The following is a 22,713-nucleotide window of genomic DNA, read 5'->3' on the forward strand; positions in this document are numbered from 1 at the left end:
TGCTTGTGTTCCTATGTGACTCCACTGGGGTACTGTCCAGGCTTGCTGGCAGTGGAGAAACACTAGAGATGAACCTAAGACTCTGATGACTATACTGCTTGTGCACCTATATACCCCTCAACCCCAATCGAAACAACTGTGTTGCCTTGGTTTGGAATGTGTGTCAATCGACCAAGGGTTTGGCAGATGCTACATCTTATAATCAAGTTAGTGTGAAACCAGGATGAGCTGAGAATTGAACAATACTTCCGGAGGTGTTTGACTTGCTTTTCACGAACAAGGTCCATTAAGAGAGCTAGATTTCTACCAGTGTGTCACCAAGTGTTATAGCGATGACAACTACCCTCCAAAATTTTTCCTTATATTTTTTTGGAGCCTCCTTACCAACCTTTCATAGCACTTTGTCTTGCTTTGTCAAGTACTCAAGCTTCAATGTTTTCCTCGCACAAAGACAACCTATTGGTCACAGTTGATCCATTCCCTTCACAGGCTATTCATCTGGACTTGATCCAGCTACAAGCTGAGCAAATACCCCTTGAAAATTGTGCATTTCTGGAGGGCAACCAGGCTTCCCTCTAGAAATTGTGCAATCCTCTCTGGCAGCCTGTTGGTCTCGAGGATTGCGCAATCCTACCAGCCAACACTCCAAGCAGGATTTGTGCAAATTTCCCCAGCAGGGCTGCTCAACCCCGGATTTGCGCAAATCAGGGTAGCAGTCAGTTTCTCTGCCCAGGAATTTCACAATCCTCTTAGGCAATCAACCCAACTCCTAGCCAGGAATGCACATTTTTCTCAAGCAGTTGAGCAACTGCATGCATGAGCAATCTAGTTGACCAGTTCCACCTGGGACCAAGGAAACTTGACTTGCATGCATGCATGAATTTCTCTTCCCAAAATAACAAGAGACAACATGCAAAAGGCATCCCATGATTTAGGGAGATATTTTTAGTAGTTGAGGGTTACATGCAAAGTTGTTTTAGAAGTTTCCCTCCAAGTGTCGCTTTTTCCTAGATTTGTGGCATGCACGTCATGAGACCAAAATTATTTATTCGACGCATCAGAGCTCATTCATTCAGATCGATATTGGAGATTTGAAATCCCACATCACATCCAGGGATATTCAACACATTCGGCTTAGTTATTCACAGGTAAGTGGCCCAACCTGTCTTTTTCAGTGTTTCTGTCGCTTTTTGTGTATTCGCTTGTGTGAGTGTTGTTTTCCTGATTTCTTTGAATGCTTGCTGTCATTTACATGTATACTAGCTTGTCCTAGCTCTGTTTCAGTTTTTGTTGCTATCTCACTACTGTTGCATGCATGAAACTGTTTTGCACAGATGTTCGCCGAACCGACGAACAACCTCACCCACATGCATGCGGATTTGTTTGCTGAATCTTTCATTCATGTTTTGCATGCACTGTCAATCGCTTCTGATATCACTTAGTGTCACCATGCATTCATTGTCTTATTTGCTTTCAGTTTCCCATCGGTGAGTCGGGCCAACCTTGGCCCGGGCTCTGCCTTCACCAAGGCTGCATTACGCAATTTGGGGAAGGAAGGTTCACCTTCCTCTCCAAAAATTCACATTCTTGCCCAACACTAGCCTCCAAAATTTTTTTGCACATTTCTGGAGGACAATGGCTGCTTGGCCCAAGAAATTATGCAAATCTATCCCTGGGCTAGCAATCCTTCCTGGCTGGAATTGCACATTGCACAATCCTAACAGCCAGCTGCCTAACTGGATTGCGCATTTCACAGATCCAGCAGCCAGTCCTTCCTCCCAGACTACCTTTTGTGCAGTAAATTCTGGCACCAATCACCCAACCTCCCAGTAAAATTTGTGCAATCTTGCTTATCAGTTTCCTAGGTATGTGCTGTGTCCTTCCCCGGATTTGCTTTGTTTCCACTAACGTATTTCTTGCCATGCATGTTGCTTGTTTCCAGATCTTTCAGGTGTTCATTTGTCTCAATGGCTTCCAAGAGAACATGATCACAGGACATTGATGTAGTTGCAGCTAGAACATCAGTTCAGCAGGTGTCCTCTAGTTTATCGATCTATAAAGATACGAAGCTATATATAGACAAGGACATCAAATTGATGTGGCAAGAGGTTAATGAAACAATCATAGGCACTTTCGAGGAAGACCTCAAAGGCCGTCTTGTGTACGTGAACATTAACAAGTCCAACTTGTATCAAATTGCATGCAGATACCCCGCGTTCCCATGCGCAGACATGATTCATTGGATCGTCTCTCACACTGATCCCGAGACGATGACCTTGAGGAGTGCCAGTGGGATGACAATTGCAACCTTCTGGGTACAAGATTATGATGAGATGTATCAAATGTCAGAGCCTATCACTGTCATGAGTCCTCCATTCAGCTTGCCCAACAACAAAGCTAATTCCAGAGACATTCTGAAGGATTGGGTAAAGGAGCCAACTCGTTTCAGGATGACACCCAACTAGATCTACAAGACAAAGATATTGAGGAATGCGTACCAATACTTGGTCATATTCACATGTCGACTGAGTGGCCAAGCAAACACTGAAACCTTTCCTCAGAGTTAGGTGATCGCATTGTACCAACTGGCTAGAGAAGGAAGACCATGCAATTGGTCTGGCATACTGGCTCATCAGCTGAAGGAACAAGTCATGAAGGCTCGACAGTCACTCGAGGGTATGCATGCAGAGATTTATATGTCCACCTAAATCCTAGATGCAATTTGAGCCCAACATGAGTTCCTAGGCTTGGAGTGGGCATGGTCATCGACGGAGACTATTGTGAACACATATTTCAAGTTGTTGTCCGAATGCAGCTTCAGAGGAGTAATCATACGGCTGTCCGACCATTTTGTCACCCCAGTATATAGGATGATATTCGAACAGGATCCACCCTACATGTCAAAGGAAGCAATGGAGGCGTTGTTAGGCATTGCAGATTGGTATGCCTCACTGTCCGACACTTTCATTTGAATGTTCAGTGCGGAGAAGCCTCCACATGTTCTGCCAAAGTTTGCCTTGGACATACTTTTCATACAGGAAGTAGCGTATCACATCTTGGTAGGATTGACAGCTAGACTGCAGTGGAAGAAAAAGGCACCTTGGCCCACTCTTCCGTTGCGGATTGGGTTATATGAGATTTGGAGTATCAAGAAAGAGGATGACGAAGGAGAACATATGAAGAAGTACCCATTCAACCTTTGAAGCTTCAACCTGTATGACCCACATTGCATGAAGGATCACTGCATGAGAGTTCAATTCAACTGGATCCATGGGGCATTTCATTGGGCCGAGGAAGACTCATGGAGGTATTGCTACAATTCCTATGGAACCAATGAACAGGTTAGCTTTGTCGTAGAGTGGTTAGCAGATCAGCATGAAGCATCATCACAGAGAGCACCACCAGCAGAGCCAAGCATACCTGTGCGTGACAAAGGGAAGAGGAAGATTGTTGATCGCAAGGAGGAGGAGCAAAGCTGCAAGTTTCGAGCAGATCCTCTTGTAGAACAAGCAACTATGTCTATTCAGGCAAAGAGGCGGCAACGCGACAAGCGCATCACGCGAAGGCAGAGGGATAAGAAGAGAATGGAAGAAGAAGAGAAGCAGTTGCATGAGTTGAGGGAGAAAATCCGGAAAGAACAAGAGCTGCATCAATAGGAGAAGGAAGTGCTACAATAGCAGATACAGTAGGGCGAACATCATGTGCAGACAGACGAAGCAGTGCCCGTACAAGTAGTCGATTCATTTGAACAACTGGCATCAGGTGAACATGGTGAACCATCGCAGGGGCAAGAATTTGGTCATGAGATAGAACAGACACTTGAACAGTTGGATGCAGACATGGAGCAACAGGAGTTGGAATAAGACACTGATCTCATGCCTCACCACAAAGAGGTCGACTGCATCCAGATGATGAGCAAGTCTCAAATGACCAAGGAGGCACTAAAGTGTTGATAGCCAAGTTGGTAGACACTGTACCAGCTTGCGACACACAAGTCTGCAACTCCTGCAACCCTATCTGGATAGCCCCTAGGATGATCTGCTGCTATTGTTCAAATTGTTGCAGGGCCTCCGTGGTGACATCCCTAATTGTGTCATCGATATCATGTAAGTCGCCCTCTGTCAATGTGATATGAACCAGCGAGGTATTGGTCACCTTTGATTTCTTCCTGGACCCTCCCTTCTTAGGCGCTTAATGTGGGCAGACGTCTCCTGAGGGTCTGCACCGTGTTGTTCTGTTTCTTCCTCTTCTGTCTCAGGTGAGGGCGACCTCGTACCTTTGTTAGAGCCACGCTCTGTTCCACCTGTCTGCTTTCTGCCTACTTTCTTGCCTACTCCACCTAGGCCTTATCAGTGGCCTCCTTTTTCCTCTTCTCAACCAGCTGTGCCATCTTCAGCTTGGCCTCCTCCTCCTTCTTCTGCGCTGTGGAATTTCTCCCGCCGACTGCCAAGTCCGTGGTAGTGTGCCACTCTGCAAGCCATTGATCAAGCACCACATCAATGGCGTCATCCATGGCCAGATACGACAAGTCATACCACTTCTATGTAGGGTCCTTCTGCGCCCTGATGGATACTCAATGGAAATTGGCTTTTAACTCGACGTAGCCCTGCAATTTGGCGTACACTATATCACGACTTGCTATTGATGGCCATCCTGATGTTCATCTTGTTGAGTCCCAAACTTGCATCTTCCCTATACACCTTTTTAGCCTTCTTTTCCAGTTACTTGACCCACCAAGCTATCAAATCATTGCATATTAGTTTAAAAAAGAGCTTATAAAATGGTTTCCTAACTATGTCTTGTGACTACTGTTTGATCTAGATTTTTGCTGAGTCAGCTGCGGAATCTTGTCAGTTTCCGCAGCCAGCTTAACTTTCCGCAGCCATTTTGTTGAAGTCTATGTTACAGGTGTCTACTGGAGAATCCGGCCACATGGGCAAGATGCAAATGATGTGTACATGGAACGTGTCCCCTTGGTTCAGCTGAATCACTCACAAAAGGCCATGGTCAAGGACAGTCGAAGCAGTGGTCAACCTAAGAGTTTTGCGGTGGCACGACTCTGTTTTTCACCACGTGAAGACCTGCATGGTAAATTCCTCAATCCCCGAAGTTGTGCTAACACCTGTGGACCACTTCGTGAACCAAATCGAATAGCCACCACTCCTTAGATTTAATTGTCACGGCTACCATATTGCTAGATCTCAGGACGTGGTTATTCACGTGTCTGTTTAGTAGCGCAGAATTTAGGAATTAGTTGTAGCATCCTCAGTTATAAATAACGCGTTATCATACACTTGTTAGTTGGCTTTTATATGTAATCTTGACTATTTTACGAGCCCACTGTGTCATGCTCTATCTTCATGTTTTGACTGCATTCTAATATATGAGAAGACAATGTTATTAAAGTTCAGTTTGTGACTGATTGTTCATTGGCCGAGGTTGCAGAGGGCCCCTGTACACCAAGGCTCTCTAACTACTGTATAGTTTCTTGCTTTCCTTCATTATGTTACTGTTTCCATAATCATTTACTTGTATATATTACACTGTTCTGATATTCATGTTAATTGCTGTCCATATTTTCTTTTATGCTTTCTCATGACTGTTAACTGATCAATGTTTTTCTTTCAAGTTCTTGTAGACAGCCTGGGCAATTTCACATAGTTTTAATGACTAAAGACATGAAATCATCTTGTCCTTTTGCTGATTTATTTTCTGAGTTTTAATTCCAGCATTGCTATTTCTTTCAATTCCGTTTTTCTCATTTACTTTCATGCAATTTAGATATCATATTACTCAATTTGTTTATGATTACCTCCTATAGCCAGAGCGACTCAAATGGTGAGGGGTCAGAATATGAGTTGATGTAGTGTGATTTAGTTTAATTTTCTGCAAGTTAGTGATTAGATTACTCATGTCATTTTCAGTTATCTCCTATAGCCTGAGCGAGTCAAATGGTGAGGGATTGGAAGTATGAATGCGTAGTTTGATCTTAGTTTCATTTTATGCAATTTAGACATCAGATTATCTTGCTTACAATTTTTGAATTGCTTTGAGTTCAACTTTTCTCTTTTTATACAGCAGCAAGGATACTGGGCTTCATTGTCACTAGCTCACTGTTTGGTACATTTTTATTTTCTCTTAGGAATTGATTTCATCACTGCAAGTTTTAAAACCTTTTTGAGAACTTTGAAGTTTGGAAATCATTTTAGAAGTCGCCATCGCCATCCATACTTGACTTTCAATTCTGCCATCTCACATTAGGGAATCAAAAAAAGATAAACCCAAAAACAAACCAAAAAAATAAAAAACGACAAAGAATTAAGAAATCGGTTATCTTGCATATACAGTGCACTTCACTTCAGCAGTTTACGACTCTCGGATTGACATTTTAAATAACAATTTAGAACACACTAAATTGACCAGACATTTTGGCGCCGTTGCTGGGGAAGTGAAACTAGGTATCCAATTTCTTAAAAAAAAAAACAAGAAAATTTCAAGGAAGGTAAAAATTGATAACTTCTCAAAGTATGATCTCCTCTTGCACCTAGTGTAATCTGGAGGATCAGAAAAGACAGTTACTGGTCTAATAATTTCTTGAGTATGCTCTCTTCTTTCACCTAGAGTGACCTGGAAGATCAGAAAGAGAATTATTAGCCTGACTTGAAGAAAAATAAAAAAAATGACATGCATAGAGCAAGAGATTCTAGGGGAAGGTTTATAGCTAGGGCTAAGAGTTCGATTTTTACAACTCCATCTACTTCAAGGTATAGACAAGATACACCTCCATCATCTCCAACTCACACTCCTAGCCTTAGGATTCCTGGAATTCAAGAGGCAGTAGCTGAATTAGGAGACTCTCCCACACTATCCATCGAATCTGAGTTAGGAAAAGACCCTTTCTTTACTTCTACAGGAAAACACATTGTAATTGAGGAAGTAAAATCACCTGAAGAGGAAGAAGGAGAAATTCCTCCTCATTCGCCATTAATAGAAGAACCAGAGGATTCTGAAGTCTTTGAGGAAACTATCATGGCAGAGGAAGTAGTAAATGGATTTGGAGGAGGTAGAGGTAGAGGTAGAGGAGGAGGAGGAAACAATGGAGGAGGTAGAGGTAACAATGGGGGAAATAGGGATGGAGATAACTCATTTGGATTTCCCATAGTTGATGAGGAATATCGAACAACAATGAAAAACATCTCACCTTCTGTCCTCCCAAACTTTCATGGGTTGCGAAGTGAGGATCCTAAAACATTTCTATTTGAGTTTGAAGTTGTGTATCGAACTTATGATTATATGGAAGACTCTCAAAAACTCAAATTGTTTCCTTGAACATTGAAGGGAGCTACTTTAAAATGGTTCATGGGATTAGTCACTCAATCCATTAGGACTTGGAATGATATGAAACAAACATTTTTGGATAGATACCTGGACTATTGTATGTCCACCAATCACAAGGATGAGGTATTCAAAATGGTGCAAAAAGAAGATGAAAACTTGGAGGATTTACTTGAAAGATTTCAATACAATCTGAAAAGAGAAAAAATGAATAACTTAGATGAGGAAACCTTGAAAGCCCTTCTATTAAAATCCATTAGAGATGAATGGATAGATATTTTGAACATGATGGGAAAAGGAGATATATCTCAACTTCCACTTCATGATATAGCAGAGCTATGTGTCCATCTCTCAAGGGGAAAATCTAAAACTGGGAAAGGGCCTAGAGATCCTTCTCTCATTAGAGCAAACAAATCTGCAACTAGATCAGTAAGTAGGGCTGAGATTGGCAACATGCTTGATGAGTTCAAAACTGATATTTTAGGAGGTCTTAGTGAGCAACTAGACACCCTCAAGATACAAAACAAGCAGAAAGCAGAAGCTGAAGCTTTGGCCATCTTTTGTCCGAAATGTAGGAAGAAACATGCTCTAAGGGAATGTCCCTTGGATGCAAAAGTTGTAGAAACATGTGTGATTTGTTCAGAAAACCATGAGACCAAGGATTGTCCTTCAATTCCTGGGCTCAAAGCTGTCTTTCAAGAAGATCCAAATTCAATTGAGTCTCTCTGTTTTGTTTCAAGGAGACCTTGGCAGGGGCAACAAAATCAAGGGTTTAACAACCCTATGAACTTTCAACCCCCACCAAATTGGAATCCTTGGCAACAACCTTGGTCCCAACCTCAAAATCCATTTCAATCATGGGTACAAGGTATGAAAAATCCTTATGGGAGATTTGCTCAATTCTATCAATATCCTCCATCTTTTCAAAATCAACAAGCTCCACAACTTCCAAATCAAAATCCACAACTTTCATTACCATTCCCACAACAACAACAACCTTCTCAACAAAATCCAAATTCCCAACTCTTGCTTCCATTCCAACAGAAGAAAAATCAACTACCTTCCCAGCCATTGCCAAACCCCAATAATAAAAATCCTCAAAATTCTTACATGTTAGAAGGACAACAATTTCCTACTTATATCATTGTTCCTCTCAATGATGTGCAACTCAGATCTGGTAGAGTTTTAGACAAGCCTTCTATAGATGCTCAAAAGCAAAGCATTTCTGAGGAAGATTCTCTTGAAGCTAATAAAGGTTCTAAAGCATCTCTTCAAAACCCAAGCACTCAAAAAGAAAAAGAAAAAGAGTCAACCCCCACAACTCCTATAGTTGAGCAACCTGCATCTTTATCTACACCTCCTTTTCCTGAAAGATTACAAATTGACAAAGGGGTGGAAAAAATAAATCTTGTTGCCTGACTGTGATTTTCTAGATGAATTAAAGAATGTTTGTATCAAGATTCCCTTGTTACAAGCCATTAGAGAAATTCCTATTCTAGCAAAAATAATAAAGGAGTTGAGTCTCAAAAGACCAGGAAGGAAACCAAGAGATACAAGAAGAATCCACCTGGTAGGAAAAATTGCAGATATCATGATGGGAAAAATTACCATGCAGAAGTATGTAGATCTCGGTAGTCCAATTGTCAAAACACATATCAATGGGGTAGAAATTCCAAATACTTTGATTGATTTAGGGGCTGCTATCAACATTATGAGTAGACAGACTATGGAACAACTAAAACTTCCTAATCTTCTTTTTACACCTACTTTACTGCAACTTGCAGATCGATCAATTATCAAACCAGATGGTGTATTAGAAGACATTTCGGTCTCCTTAGATTCTTGGGAATATCCAGTAGATTTCATGATTTTAACTCCCAAGAGTAATCTAGGAGGGCATCCACTCATCTTAGGAAGACCTTGGCTAGCCACAGCTGATGCTTTTATCAGTTGTAGATCTGGGGATATGTATATTTCTGATGGTAATTCGACAAAGAAATTCAATCTGTATCCTCCAGCAAAAGCAATTACATAAGTAGGAGATAATGAATGGGTCGATGATGAGGATATTATACAACCTATCTTTACCATTTCTGAAATCAGTGAAGATAGTCAAATTCTGAACACATAAGAAAATTTTGAAACATCTTCAGAATATGACCACACACAATTTCAGTTAGATTCTGACATTGAGTATTTGTCATCTAGACAAATGTCTCTTTACTCTATGGAAGAGTTTGGTAGTTCCGCTATTGAGATCTTTCCAGGTAAAACATTGAATATCAACAGGAACTTGGAAAAATCACAACAGGGAGAGTTAACCAAAATCTTGCAAAAACATTCTACTGCATTTGCATGGGAATATACTGATATGAAAGGTATTGACCCTAAGACTTGCATTCATCACATCTACATCGAGGAAAACAGTAGACCAATCAGACAACCTCAGAGAAGGATGAATCCAAACCTTAGGGAGATAGTGAAAGAAGAGCTCCAAAAACTACTCAATGTAGACTTCATTTATCCAATTTCAGATAGCCGATGGGTTTCTCCTTTGGTTATAGTACCTAAAAAGAATGGTAAATGGAGGGTATGCATTGATTACAGGGAATTGAACAAAGCAACTTTGAAAGATCACTTTCCTTTACCCTTTATCGATCAGGTATTAGATACTCTAGCAGGCAAAAAGTACTTTTCATTTTTGGATGGTTTTAGTGGCTATAATCAGATTCAGGTAGCACCTGAAGATCAAGATAAGACCACATTTACCTGTCCATGGGGAACTTTTGCCTACCGAGTGCTTCCTTTTGGATTATGTAATGCACCCGCAACATTTCAAAGGGCAGTATTAGGAATCTTTTCTGATCTAATCCATGATTGTGTAGAGGTTTATATGGATGATTTTACAGTTTATGGTAATTCATTTGAAGAGGCATTAGAGAATTTGGAAAAAGTCCTTATAGGATGTAAAGAAACAAACCTTTCATTGAGTCATGAAAAATGCTTTATGATGTTTACTGAAGGTATTGTTTTGGGACATCATATTTCAGGGATGGGATTAAAGTTGATAGATCAAAAGTTGAAGTCATCTCCAAGTTGCCTATTCCAAATTGTCAAAAAGATGTCAGAAGTTTTCTGGGATTTACTGGGTACTATAGAAGATTTATAGAAAACTTCACCAAAATAGCATCTCCACTCTTCAAATTACTTACAAAAGACTGTGAATTCAAATGGGATCCTGATTGTGATTCAGCATTTGAAACTTTGAAAACAAGAATATCTGAGGCACCCATTTTGAGAGGACCAAATTGGAAACTTCCTTTCCATATCTCTACAGATGCTTCAGATACAACTTTAGGAGCTGTGTTGGGTCAAAAGGATTTAGTTCCTTATGCCATTTACTATACTAGTAAAAATTTGACTCCCACTGAGTTGAATTATACTGTGATTGAAAAAGAGTTCTTAGTTGTTGTTCATGCAATCAATAAGTTTAGACATTATATAACAGACTATGAAACTTTTGTCCATACTGATCATTCTGCAATTAGATATCTAATGAAAAAACCTGTTACTAATGGCAGAGTTACAATATGGCTCTTACTTTTACAAGAATTCAATATTACTGTGTTGGATAGACCAGGGAAACAAAATACAGTAGTTGATTTCTTGTCAAGGATCCAAAATACTAACGAAGATTCTCCTGTAGAGGATAAGTTTCCAGATGAATATTTATTTGCAGTAACTACTAAGAGTCCTTGGTATGCAGATATTGCTAACTATTTGGTTACAGGGAAGCTACCTCCACATTTATTTCCTAGTGAAAAAAGAAGAATTATTAAGGAGAGTTCAAAATATTCTTGGATTTCTAACGAATTGTTTAAAACATGGCTAGATTGTGTGATCAGAAGATGTGCTCGGGAAGATGAAATTCCTGACATCCTCAAGGCATGTCATGATGAACCATGCGATTGACACTTTGCTGACAAAAGGACGGCCTATAAAATCCTTTCTTTAGGATATTATTGGCCTTCCCTCTTCAAAGATACAAAACAATATGTCAAAAGGTGTGACAGCTGCCAAAGAGTAGGGAAACCGATTCTTTCAAATGAAATGCCATTACAACCACAGGTACTCATCGAACCCTTTGAAAAATGGGCTTTAGATTTCATTGGACCCATTAATCCACCATTTAAACAGAAGAAGTATATATTGGTATGCACTGATTATGTCACTAAATGGGTAGAAGCCAAAGCATTACTTTCTGCTACTGAAAATTCAGTTGTTAATTTTCTTTATGAGGATATTTTTACTCGTTTTGGTGTCCCAAGAGAAATTGTGAAAGATCAGGGAAGTCAATTTACATCCAACATGATAGAGAAGCTGATGGAAGAATACAAAATCAAGCACAGAAAATCTACTCCTTACCATCCGCAAGCAAATGGTCAAGTGGAGTCTACAAACAAGGTTATTGAAAGCATCATCACCAAAACTGTTCATCTACACAAAAGAGATTGGGCAGAAAGGCTTCCTGAAGCTTTGTGGGCCTACAGAACTACATGAAGGAATACAACAGGAAATTCTCCCTATGAACTTGTTTATGGGAAAGAAGTCCTGCTCCCCATTGAGTTTCAAGTCAAAACTTTTAAGATGGCAGTTCAGTTGGGGATGGATCTATCAGAAGCCCAAAAGCACAGAATGAAGTAGCTGAATGAGCTAGATGAGATCAGACAAGAAGCAATCCTAAGAACTGATCTAGTTCAACATCAAAGAGCTAAGTGGCATGACAGATACATCAAAGAGAAAAAGTTTCAAGAGGGAGATTGGGCACTATTGTTTGATTCCAAGTTTAAAGACTTCAAAGGTAAATTTCAGACCCATTGGCTTGGGCCATATGAGATTGACAAAGTCTTTAGAAATGGAGTGGTAAGAATCAAGACCATTGATGAATTTCAAACTCCTCTTATTGTGAATGGCCATAGATTGAAAATTTATCATAAGCCACTCTCAAAAGAGGAATTTGTCAAAATGTTTCAAGAGAATTCTGCAATAAGGTTGGTGAAGAATAATCCTTCTTCTCCACTAGCCTAGCCTTTGTTTCTTTCAGTTCAAAATAAAAAATAAAAAATTGTATAAGCCTAAAAATCAATCACTGATTGGCGGTCTTGTATAGAAAATGTAGAGTGAAAATCAGGGACACCTGACACTATATTTTCAAAAAAAATTCTCTCCTTCTTTCTCATTTTCACTCCACTTCATTTGCCATCCCACTCCATCTCCATTTCATTTTCATTTCACTTCACTCCACTTCATCTCACTCCATCTCATTCATTTCATTCCATTTCATCAATAAATGTCTCTTTCTGGACCATTTCCACTCAGTTAGTTATTATCTAACTATCTTTATTCAGCCAAAGGGGTGCTGTGTCAGTTTCCGCAGCTGGAAGCAGTTTCCGCAGCCAGAAGCAGTTTCCGTAGCCAGAAGCAGTTTCCGCAGCCACCACTCTGTTTTTCAAAATTACAGTGAAAACGTTAGTGCAATAACCATGAAAATGCAGGTGTGACTGAGCATATGCTATGGAGACATGGAGCATCTACAAACATCAATAAACATCAATAAGGAGCAGTTGAGTAAGGGCTAATAGGCAACAAATGACAAGGATTCCAAGGTACGAGCAAAAATTTCTTTCAAATAGCAATTAAAGGCACAATTTTGCATAGTTATTAAACCATAAAAGTTCTACTATGTGCAATGATTATCATGATAGTTCCATTACCCATTACCATCCCACGACATTATTCCATAAACCATGCATTTATTCCTTAACGGTCTCATGATTGATTTTCGTGTTTAACTCATAGTCGACTGCACTTTCATACTCCACTTGTAATCATGAGATGTGACCTATTCCATTACGGCTCCTCTCCATTGCATTTTCTGCAGCCATTCATTATACGTGTAAGATTTCGCACACATCCGTTCAATTCAAAATCCCGACTTCACTCCATTTCCTTACCATTCTGTTAAAACCACCCCCTTCACCTACTTCTGCACTTAATTTTATGAACTCACCTCGGCTGCTCATCCTTTGTTTCCGCTTGCAGTTCTGGAACACTCCCGTTACCTGTTATCCATCTACCAATTGCAGCCCCTGTTTTTGCCATAAACCCTGCAACCTAGCCATCTTACCTCTGCTAAACCCTCACATGCAGTTGAATTTTCAGTTGAATTTCAAATAGAGGAAAGGATGGGACGATTATTAAGGTCAGAACCGGAAGGACCTAAGTACTTAGAAGGTTACCCTCAAGTAAAAGATTTGCTGAAGAAAGTAAAATGGCTACGCTTCATTCAAAAATTTAAGGGCCATAATAAGGAGGTAACAAAAGCCTTTGCACGGTCGTTCGATGGCCAGATGGTAGAAATTGGAGACTTGAAGTTCACAGTTACTGAAGCAACAGTAGCATCTGCCACAGACTTGCCCCAAGAAGGTGAGCGTTGGTTTAAAAACAAAAATGTGGACGAGCAGACATGGAGAATTATGTTACGTAACCTAGGTATGGACGTTACTGTGTTTACAAAAGGAATTCCTGTTCATGCATTGAAAGAAGAATGGGCCAGCTTACTGTTAATCATCCAAAAGTTTATCACTTGCGAAGGACGCTTTGGAGCAATGTACATGTATCATGCTAGGTTATTGATGAACTTCTTAGAGAGTCAAACTCTTAATCTGCCTTATTTATTATTGCTGAGTTTAAAAAAAATGAGTACCACAGTCCAAAAGAACATAGGAAATATAGAACCTCATTTATATCATCATGGACTTATAAGGGTTCTCATTGAAGACCAACTGAAGAAAAACAAAGATACCTGGGAACGGTTCTTAGTAAGAAACTACTTTCAAGAGCCATCAGAGGCTCCTGAAAGCAGTACACCTAAGGCACCAAGAAAGAGTAGGATAAAAGAAAAGAGTGCCATAATCCAAGACTCTCCTATTACCAAAACTCAAGAAGTTGGTCAAATAGAAAGGAGGAAAGAACTAAGGAAAGAAAACAGAGAAAACTGAAAGGTAAAAGGAACATAGAAGAAGTCTACCAATCACCAGAGCCATCTATAGAGGAAGACTATCAAACATTGTCTGAGAGACTAGTGCATCTTCAAAAACAAGCTGCTACAACAAAGAAGAAGGAAAAAGGAAAACAGAGCATAGAAGAAGGGAGTACTAGTCCACAATATTTAAGAAGGAGCAGAAGGCTTAGAGGAAAGGGGAGGGAAACACAAGTAAAATGACCCCACTTCATCGACTTGGGTGGGGAAACACCTGAGAGACCTCCAGTTAGCCATAGTCCACCTCATCCTCAGCCAACTATTGAAACTAGTCCTCCAGATGTTGATGTAAGCCCTTCTCGGCTGGAATTAGAAAGCAGTCCTCCTCCTCAACAAGACTTTGAAGTCAGTCCAAGAAAAACATCTGAAATAGATCCAAGTCAACATGAGGTGTATGATTACCTTGAATCTTTAGAAAAGACAGCTGCAGGCCCGAGTACATCGTCCACTCTGCCCCACATGACACAAGATGCACAAGTCCAATCCTTAAAGCAAGAAGTGTTTGAATTAGAGGTTCTAAATAGGCATATTAAGCAAGAAAATGAAGCACTTAAGGAGCAGAGCAAAGTAGAAAAAATCATTCATGATAATACTATGCTTCATTTGGGTCTATGGCAAAATAAGAACAAGAAACTAAAGAAAAAGTGTAGAAAGTTGAGCAGGGAATTGATCAATCTCAAATTTAGATGTTTAATAAGGAAACCCAGGATGGTGGTAGCACCAAGAAAGAAGAGAAGAGGATTGGATGTACTAGCAGAGGCTTCAGAACATATGGATTAAAGGGGAATGACTAAAATTTTGGATGCATGAGGACATGCAACACCTTCACAGTGGGGGTATGTTGAGTCCCAAACTTGCATCTTCCCTATACACCTTTTTAGCCTTCTTTTCTAGTTACTTGACCCACCAAGCTGTCAAATCATTGCATATTAGTTTAAAAAAGAGCTTATAAAATGGTTTCCTAACTATGTCTTGTGACTGCTGTTTGATCTAGATTTTTGCTCAGTCAGCTGCGGAATCTTGTCAGTTTCCGCAGCCAGCTCAACTTTCCGCAGCCATTTTTTTGAAGTCTATGTTACAGGTGTCTACTGGAGAATCCGGCCACATAGGCAAGCTATAAATGATGTGTACATAGAACGTGTCCCCTTGGTTCAGCCGAATCACTCACAAAAGGCCATGGTCAAGGACAGTCAAAGCAGTGGTCAACCTAAGAGTTTTGCGGTGGCACGACTCTGTTTTTCACCACGTGAAGACCTGCGTGGAAAATTCCTCAATCTTCGGAGGTGTGTTAACACCTGTGGACCACTCCGTGAACCAAATCGAATAGCCACCACTCCTTAGATTTAATTGTCACGGCTACCATACTGCTAGATCTCAGGACGTGGTTATTCACGTGTTTGTTTAGTAGCGCAGAATTTAGGAATTAGTTGTAGCATCCTCAGTTATAAATAACGCGTTATCATACACTTGTTAGTTGGCTTTTATATGTAATCTTGACTATTTTACGAGCCCATTGTGCCGTGCTCTATCTTCATGTTTTGACTGCATCCTAATATATGAGAAGACAACGTTCTTAAAGTTCAGTTTGTGACTGATTGTTCGTTGGCCGAGGTTGCAGAGGGCCCCTGTACACCAAGGCTCTGTAACTACTATATAGTTTCTTGCTTTCCTTCATTATGTTACTGTTTCCATAATCGTTTGCTTGTATATATTACACTGTTCTGATATTCATGTTAATTGTTGTCCATATTTTCTTTTATGCTTTCTCATGACTGTTAACTGATCAGTGTTTTTCTTTCAGGTTCTTGTAGACAGCCTGGGAAATTTCACATAGTTTTAATGACTAATGAAATGAAATTATCTTGTCCTTCTGCTGATTTATTTTATGAGTTTTAATTCCAGCATTGTTATTTCTTTCAGTTCTGTTTTGCTCATTTACTTTCATGCAATTTAGATATCATATTACTCAATTTGTTGATGATTACCTCCTATAGCCAGAGTGACTCGAATGGTGAGGGGTCAGAATATGAGTTGATGTAGTGTGATTTAGTTTACTTTTCTGCAAGTTAGTGATTAGATTACTCATGTCATTTTCAGTTATCTCCTATAGCCTGAGCGAGTCAAATGGTGAGGGATTGGAAGTATGAATGCGTAGTTTGATCTTAGTTTCATTTTATGCAATTTAGACATCAGATTATCTTGCTTACAATTTTTGAATTGCTTTGAGTTCAACTTTTCTCTTTTTATACAACAACAAGGATACTGGGCTTCATTGCCACTAGCTCACTGTTTGGTACATTTTTATTTTCTCTTAGGAATTGATTTCATCACTGCAAGGTTTGAAACCTTTTTGAGAACTTTGAAGTTTGGAAATCATTGTAGAAGTCACCATCGCCATCCATACTTGACTTTCAATTCTTCCATCTCACATTAGGGAATCAACAAAAGATAAACCCAAAAACAAACCAAAAAAATAAAAAACGACAAAGAATTAAGAAATCGATTATCTTGCATATACAGTGCACTTCACTTCAGCAGTTTACGACTCTCGGATTGACATTTTAAATAACAATTTAGAACACACTAAATTGACCAGACACATCTCTATCAATATCCAAAAGATGTTGCTGTCCCGGACTCGCTGCGCATCCTTAGTCGCCCACAACGAAGCGTACTTCGCTGCTTCATGGAGGTCTGGCGCGACTGGAGGGAACTGGCTATCTTCTAGGACCTCCCACACTACCAGCACAATTGATAGCAAGAGCCACGCGTAGTGGAACATCTTGTTGAGCTCTTGTGCTTTGCGACAGTTCGCTAGGAACTCTCCACGAAGGTAGTCCAACTAGTTGAATTGGACTCCTTCACCACACTGTTGTGCGATCGTGACGAGAGGCGTTGGCACCTCATCGGCGTGACACTTCCTCATTACCTTCCCTGCGAGGATCTGTGTGGCTACCTTCATAGTAGGATCGCAGATGCTAGATATGGCTTACTCGTGCGGCTTCTTCGCTAATTTAAATTTTTCCTTCATTGATTCTGCGAGAGCCTGCTCACCACCCTTTCCGCCAAAGATCATGGCTGGATTCTCACCTGTATATGGAAGGTGCATTATTTGGTGAATCAACCTATCTGTGATGGGTATCGGCTCCTCCAGCCACAGATGCCCATCATGCACCAAGCACAACAGTTGTTTGATGACCATAACTGTCACCAGGGTGCGGTTATAGTGTGGCACCAAGAGCAGGTTGAGAAACCCTGCCTTTTCTACCCCCTTGAGCCACCTCCGTGGCTCCAATGTGGTCATTCCTGTATTCATATCAATGATGCGGCGCATCAGCTACTTAGTCGCCAGGTGTGGGAACTTCTCGTGGTCCGCCAAGTCCCAGTCTTTAAGTTTCAGCAATGGCACTCGGGCCAATTGCAAACCATCGAAAACAATTTCGTTCGAAAGTAGAGGGGTTTGCAAGGGAGTCTTACTCTCATCGATGTCCTTTGGTACCTTGGACTTAGGCTTTCGTGGAGGGACATACTCCAGTAATCGAGTAATAGGGTCCGTACCCTAGGCTTCGACCTGCTCCACTTCAGTTCCCACATCCTCATCGTCCATCGGGATGTGTTCGATATCTTCTTCTTCTGGTTCTAGGTTTATGGCCTTGCCTTTCTCCTGTGTAGTGGGCTTTGGTGGGTTTGTCCTTGGCAATGCGCGCACTGGTATGGCATGATGCTTTCCCTTCTTGTCCTTCACGGTCTCCTTAGTTGGGGTTGGCTTTGGTCTAGGTGTTCACGGCGATTTAGGGACCTCTGCCAATAATTCGGCCACTTTCGGAGCAACTATTTCTGCCTCTCTTTCCATTTCCTGTGCCAAATCCTCTACTACTTGTTTGGTATTTATAATTTCTGCGGGCGCTGACCTAACACTTTCTAACACTGCTCGTGGCGTCTCTGGCAAGTTCGCAAATGCGGGAGTCTCTTTGAAAGCCTTGAAGAATTCTCGGTCCATAGGTGTTTGAGAGCTCAAAAACTCAATACTCAAAATGCCAAGTGTTTCTTGCTGGACAACCACTTGTAATTTATAGGGCATTTTGAATTAAAATCCGACCATTCCCCCCCAAATTCGGTTCATTAATGTTGGATTGGCAACAGATTTTCCAAGATTTGAGCCATAAATTTCATCTTAAATGTTGGTCGCCCACTCCATTTGGCCTCACTTCTTCCGTCAAATCATAAATAGTGACTTTAACATTCGCTTTCCAGCCGACTTGCACGATTTCTCCCTGGGTAGCACAGCTCCCTCCACGCTACCGTGGACCCTGTGACACTCCCTTACTTCACACCATCGTCCAATCGCGCAGCTCCCCAACCCGGGCAGTGTAGTTTATAGTCCCCTGCCTCCTTTCAGCTACCTGGAGTGCTAAGACTGTGCTACCTTCATTTAGTCACCTGGTCGAACCGCTGGTGTATGTATTCAAACGACTACTATTCACCTTTCCTGGGAAGGGTTCTCCATTCAATTTGACCAGCTGTACCGCTCCTCCATCAGTAATTTCCTTGATGACATAGGGCCCTAACCAGTGCATTCTCAATTTCCCTGGAAATTTATCAAACTTACTATCATATAGCAAAACTAGGTCATTTACCTTAAATGTGCGTAGCTTAATATGTTAATCATGCCATGCCTTTTCGCGCTGCTTTTGGATCTGTTGGTCAAATCTAGCTAAAAATCTCTCTTAATCAAGTTCATCTAGTTGGGCGAGCCTCTCCTCTAGGGTTCCACGATCCATCATACCTGTGAGCGCCGCTATGCGTAGACTAGGCACAATATATTCCATAGGCATTACCACTTTAACACCATAGACAACCCTTATGGGGGTTTGTCCAGTCAACTTCTTTCATGTTGTTCGATAAACCCATAGTACTGCAGGTATGCATAAGTCCCAATCACTTTTTTGAGTGTTGCAAACCTTGGTTAGCATGTTCTCGAGCACCTTATTGAATGCTTCCACCGTCCCATTAGCCTGCGAGTGATAAGGCATGCTCTTCTAGTGATATACTTGAAATTCCTCCTTCAGTGTGCTTATTGTCTCATTCAAGAAGTGCGTACCACAATCACTCATCAAGATATTTGGATAGCCAAATTGTGTCAGTGCGTGCTCAAAGAGGAACTTTGCAGCGGTCGTGCCTGTGCAATCCTTCGCAGGCTTTGCCTCCACCCAACGAGTCAAATACTCCATTGTGTGATAATGTATCTTGCTCCTGTCTTTCCTTGGGGCTGAATGGGTCCCACAAAATATATCACCCATTTCTCAAAGGGTTGCAACGTCATCTATGGATTCAAAGGCATATCATCCCATCGCGATGGCCTACCAGTCCTTTGACACACATCACATGCCTTGAAATATGCTTTTGAGTCCTGATGGGGTTGGCCACCACAACCTTGCACGTAGAATCTTTTGCGTGGTTGCTCTTCCTGCATAATGTCCTCCCGTGACATCCCCATGAGCATATGTGAGGATGCTACTTCTTTCAAACTAAGGTACATACCGTCGCAATATCTCATCAATCCCCATCTTGTATAGATGCCCAATAATGACAGAGAAATCTTTCGTGCGCACCACTAATTCCTTCTTTTTCTGGATAGTGTATCCTTCTGGTGTAGTACCTATCATTAGGAAATGTATTATATCCTCAAAATGACCATCCGTGATGCGCACTACAAATAGTTGTGCGTCAGGCAATCCTTCTTCCAAGTTAGTGGGTTCCTCCCCCGTTTCGATGCGCGATAGATGGTCTGGTCCCGCGCGTTTAGTTGTCCAGGCTTTACAATAACTTAAAAATCATATTCTTAACCAGGTACTTCAGCGCAGAGTGATCCATATACATCTTAAAATTGCCTCCCAACAAGTAGTGTCGAAACCTCTGGAGTGCATATACCATGGCTAACCCTTCGCGCTCGGTGGTGGAATAGTTCTTTTCCATTTTGGATAATCTTCGGCTCGTGAACGCGATAGGATGGTCCAAGCCTTCTCCTCTTGTCAGTACTATTCCCAGCGCTATACATGACGCGTTGACATGTACATGAAACTCTTTCTTCCAATCCGGGAAGACTAGAATTGACGCGGTGACCATCTTTTCTTTCAATACATCCAAGCCCTTTTTACATTCCTCGTTCCAACAGAATGTGACATCCTTCTTCAACAATTTCTCCATAGGCACGGTGATCTGGGCATAGCCTTTGATAAACTTTTTGTAGCACCCCGTACGTCCCAGGGTAGCGTGCAACTGCTTTACACTCCTTGGTGCTTCCAAGTTCAACATCACTGCTATCTTCGCGAGATCTACCATCAATCCCTGTCTGCAAACCACATGCCCCAACAAGGTCCCAAAAGGAACACAGAACAAACACTTCTTTAGATTGAGTGCGATATGGTATCTTCAACAGGTATCCAGCATCAGGCACAAGCTTGCTACGTGGCGTTTTACCATCCCAAACACAGTCCAGTCATCAAAATATATCTTTAGGAACTTATGAATAAATTCCTTGAACACACCCACAACTACGCGCGAGAAGATCGCAGGTACATTCTTCAATCCAAATGGCATTACAGTGTACTAAAAGCAACCCCACTCAGTCACGAACGTCATTTTTCTCCTATCTTTCGGCGCGATTTTGATCTGGTGGTACCCAGAGAACCCATCGGTGAAGGAATATGCTTCATGGATGCCTACATCGTCCAACACTTCATCAGTGAACGAAGTCAGGAATGGATCATGTACACAAGCGTCATTCAGCTTTATGAGATCCACGCATATACTTATTTCATCCTTATGCTTTTTCTACTGTACCACCATTGGGCTTATCCAGTCAAATTCTTCCACAGGCTCAATGATGCCTTCCACAAGCATCTTGTCTAGCTCTAAGCAAACCTTCTCCTTATATTTCAGATTGAGACAGTAAGGTCTTTACTTAACCAGCTTCGCGTTGGGCTTCAATGTAATCTTCATCATTCCTAGGTCCCCGATTATCCCCTTCAGATCCGTAAACTTTGTAGGGAATAAATCCTAATATTCATGGAGAGATTTAGCGACCGTATCCATTGTCGCGTCGTCCCAATAGTCTCCAATCTTCGCGAATTTTGGTTCTGCCTCCGTACCAATGTTTACTTGTTTCGTTTTCAACGACGCAGTTATATCAGGGTTCTCAATCTGCGATCCTTCAAACTCACGGTGACCTTCTGTTTCCAGAATGTTAATCTTCCATGGATCCTCATCTTCTTCTTCAGCAGTCACGTTATAGCATTCTAGCATGTGACTAAGCTGAGTGGCTCACTCAAGCTGAATCAGGTCTAAAGGATCCTCTGGAATCCTAAAGATTGCTGCTTTCACTTCTTGTAGTGCCTCATCAATACAGTCAAACCCGTATTCAAAACTGAATGTCATTATGAATCCTTTGCGCAGAATATCCCATTCACTTGTACCATGGCAGAGCTCTGTTTCGACGTACTAATTCATTGGGACAACACCCAGAGTGTGATAAAGTGGCAGAACAAGTGCACCCATTCAGGTTGGGGCTTTTCTCCGTAAGCCTAGTCCCATTTGGCCAGATTCACACGCAGATCCTCCTGCCCATCATACTTGTCTGTCATTCACATCTTAGGCTTCCTGAAACTTGTTCTCATCATCCTCCTAGATTCGCGCCAATCATCAAATATTCACTTATGCGTACCCCACCATCTGTTATAGCTCCAAATCTCACTCTTGATGTTTGTGATGCTGCAGTCATGGCCTAGGACAACCCCTCCTTCCAGACCTGGTCCAAATACTTAAAAAATAGTGTTTTATTCCCTATACGCAACATTTCCCTGAGCTAAACGCGTGTGTACGCGGGTCTGTATATACCCAACCCGCATATATGTGTTAAAACACTTAAAAAAATTAAATCTCCTTAATTTCGAGCGGAGATCACGGGATTTACCTGTTGATTACCTATTAGTGCCCGTGGCCCAACTGTTCCCAACGAATTCCCAACTAAAAAACTACTTTGGGAGAAGTATAAAAAGGCTTCAATGGGAAGGACTAAGGAGGAGAGAAGAGAGAGAAAAATTACTCTGCTGAGATTATCCCTGACCAGGTCTGAAGATCCTTGTGCTTCCAACACTTCCCCCATTACAGGAAACCATTGTTTCCTTGAGTTATGATGTCTTTCCATTAGTTGAGATATCTTGGAGTGAGTCATGGAAGGAGTTTGTTGAAGGCTTGAGATTGGGCGAATCCAGAGG

The sequence above is a fragment of the Pinus tabuliformis genome, chromosome 9 (genome assembly GCF_031772625.1).
Source record: "Pinus tabuliformis cultivar Carrire ecotype Pingquan chromosome 9, CPIR1, whole genome shotgun sequence".
NCBI classification, from domain to species: Eukaryota; Viridiplantae; Streptophyta; class Pinopsida; order Pinales; family Pinaceae; genus Pinus; species Pinus tabuliformis.